Source organism: Nannospalax galili, unplaced genomic scaffold (genome assembly GCF_000622305.1).
Source record: "Nannospalax galili isolate Female #2095 unplaced genomic scaffold, S.galili_v1.0 scaffold518, whole genome shotgun sequence".
Lineage (NCBI taxonomy): Eukaryota > Metazoa > Chordata > Mammalia > Rodentia > Spalacidae > Nannospalax > Nannospalax galili.
The window spans coordinates 3,675,385-3,678,926 of NW_008342851.1; positions in this window are offsets into that span (position 1 = coordinate 3,675,385).

The window sequence follows — 3,542 nt, forward strand, 5'->3', positions numbered from 1 at the left end:
CTGTAATGATTTCTAGAATATACTTTAAAGAAATAAGAATAGGGCTAGAGAGATGACTCAGTGGTTAAGAGCACTGACTGTTCTTACAGAGGACCCGGGTTCGATTCCCAGCACCAACATGGTGGCTATGAACCGTTCTTAACTGTAGTTCCAGGGGAATCTGAAGCCCTCTTCTGACCTCCTCAGCATTGCACAACATGAGTGCACTCACATGCAGGCAATACACTTACACACAAAATAATAAAATATTTTTTTAAAAAGGAATAGCTCATGAGCAATATTGTTGAATTTTTTCTATTTTTTGTCCAGTTGCCCATGAGTTAATCTTTATTTTTTTCTATTATTCCATATTTGGTCAGTTTCTATTGTAAATTCTGTGCTGTGGCCAAGTATGAATGCTGCCCCAATATTGGGTTTGATGCTAGTAATGAGCTATTCCAGTAAGTAATGAAACATACATGAGTCATCTTTTTTTTTTAAAGATTATTTTATGAGTATGCATGTTTTGCACCTATATTAACTGCACCTATGTCATGCAATGCCCCAGAGGGAAGGAGTGTATTGGAACCTCTGGAACCGAAGTTAAGGATAAGTGTTAGCTGCCGTGTGGGTGCTGGAAACTGAACCCAGGTTTTCTGGGGTTTTGTTCTGTTTTTTTGAGTTTTAAGACAGGGTCTCACTATGTAGCCCTGACTGGCCTGGAACTCAGAGATCTGCCTGCTTCCAGTGCTGGGATAAAGGTGTGTAGTACCATCATGCCCAGCCTGAACCCATATTCTCTGGAAAAGTAGTAGGTGCTCTTAACTGCTGAGCCATCTTCCCAGTCCTGATTTTTCTTTTTTTCAAATCAAAAAGTAAGTCACTTGGGATTTGGAGAAGCCATGGTTGTCAGTAGAGTACTTGCCAGGCAAGCATGAGAAAGAACCTGAGTTTGGATCCTCAGCACCCAAGTAAAAAGCTGGAGCACTGGTGTGTGCCAGCCTGCCTAGATGAACTGCTGACCTCTGGGATCAGTCAGAGACCCCGTCCCAGAAAATAAGCTGGAATTAGGCCAGACTTTGTGGCGCATGCACTCAGCCCCAGCACTCAGGAGGCAGAGGCAGGTGGATCTCTTTGGGTTTAAGGTCAGCCCGGTCTACCTAGGGAGTTCCGGGCAAGGTGGGACTACAGGGAAACTGTCTCAAAAAGACAGAGAGAATGAGAGACAGAGACAGAGAGAGGCAGAGAGAGAGGCAGGAAATAACCTGGAATGATGAAGACATCCCCTGATCCCCTGGCTTCCACATGCATGGTCAGCACACATGCACACACCACATGTGAACACAAATTACTTGGTGGATATATATAGCTCAGTAATAGAGCTCCTAAAGGCATTAGATTCAAAAACAAGTTTTTTGCAAAGCCTGAAAGTTTTACCTAGGCCCTGGGAGAGACAAAGGGTTGAAACAATAATAGCTAGTTGACCCCTTGACATTGTTCTAAGAGCTTTACAATGTGAAGTCATTTAAACCTTGCATCAGGCATTTGGATATTACAGAGGAGGAAACTTAGTACCAGATAGTGATTTGCCTAAATCACTTATCTAGTGACTAAATGCTGGTGGGCCAGTATTCAAAGGTCATTTGGCTCTAAAGCAACTACTATACTAACATCTAAATTATTGGTCTTTGTATTCTGTTGCCATCTGCAACATATCTGTGAAAACTAGGACTCTCAATGCTTAGAAACATAAAGCGCAGAGCCCAGCATGGTGGCGCATGCCTGTAGTCCCAGTACTTGGGAGGCAGAGGCAGGCAGATCTCTGTGAGTTCAAGGCCAGCTGGGGATACAGGGAAACCCTATTTCAAAACAAAACAAAACAAAACAAAAAAGATAGAAAAGGGGAAGGGGCAGATCCATGTTGACTGCTACTTCATCTCAGAACTTTGGAGTAATTTTTCCTAACAACCTGTATCCAGCCTATGTTTTAGGAGTCAAACTGGTACCACCCCAGTGAAGCCAGCTGGGTTACTACAATAATTCATCAACTAGCCTTGCTTTTCCTTGCCCCTCTTTGAGTTTCTTAATATTTTTAAACAACTGGAGCCAGCAAGATGGCTTAGCAGGCAAAGGCCCCTTCCATCAAGCCCGATGAACTGAGTTCCAGCCTCTGGACTGACATGGTAGACGATAAAAACTGACTCCCAAAAGTTGTCCTCTGATCACTACATATATGCTGTAGCACACACCTCTTCAATAAACTCAAATGGAGTAAAAAAAATTAATAATCTGACCATCTCACTTGTTTGCTCAAATCTAATAGGCTTTCTGTGATGTTTTTCTTGCATTACATTATTCAAAATGGCAAAGCACTTTATCTCCACCTTTTCCCTACTTTATATCTATCTATAGGACTTACAATGTGCCATAACATTTTCCGTGCCTGGCCTTTCTTCGGTTCTTGCTGAAGATTTTTTGTTTTCTGTTTGTTTGCCTGTAGCCCCTGCTGGCCTGGACTCATTATGTAGCCCCAGCTGGCCTGGATATCACAAAGATCTACCTACCACCTGCCTCTGACTTGAGTTCTGGAAAAGGTATATCCCACCACACCCAGCTATTCACTGTTTTTAAATCTCCTTATATTAAAAGGGAATCTTCATTTTGTTTACTGATTTTTCTAGATCTACTACAATGCACATGGCAATATATATTTGTTAAATGAATTAAGATTGTGGTTTATGATAGGCAAAAAGTTGGATACTAATCACACAACCAGCTTTTAGTTGTTATAGATGGGCTGGCTTGAGTCATAAATTGGGAATTCATTCTACAATACAGAATGAGAGCTCCCTGTGAGCAATAGCGAAACATGTTTTATTTTTGTATTTTGTGAGACAGTGCCTCACTTTGTAGCCCAAGTTCACCTGTTAATTGCAAGCTTTCAGCCGCAGGCAGCAGAGTACTAAAGCGCCCTGCCATGCTTGGCAGAAAGTGGGATTTGTGGGGAGGGAACAAGGACAATAAAGTGTAGAAGTTCTGATTAACTTAGATTACTTCACTTACATTTTTGTAAGGGTCAAAGCAGAGGACACTTTCTTATGTCACTGAAAACTGGCCAGTTTGGGAGATTTGACTGCTTTCCTCTCAGGGTTTCTTCTTTTTGTTTTTTTTATTTTTATTTTTGGTCTCTTTGAGGCAGGGTCTTCCTGTAGCCCCAGCTAGCCTGGAACTCGCTATGTAGATCAGGCTGGCGTTGAACTCACAAAGCTCTGCTTGCCTCAGTGCCCCGCTCCTTATTTCTTAGAAAGTCAGGTAAGTTACGGAGTTTGTGCTTGGTATGGAACTGCAGGATGCATGACACCATTTTGGTTTGATCTGGAGAGCCTAGTGCAGAAGCTCAGTTCTAACCAGTGGCCTCATAAATTTTACTTAATAAAACTTATGGGTTTTCCGCCCTGCTAAATCCCGAATTAAGAACACCACGTCAGAGCCCTAGCCAGTCTTGCAAATGAAAAGGTTAAAAAAAAAAAAAAAAAAAAAAAACCAAAAAAAAACCCGGGAAA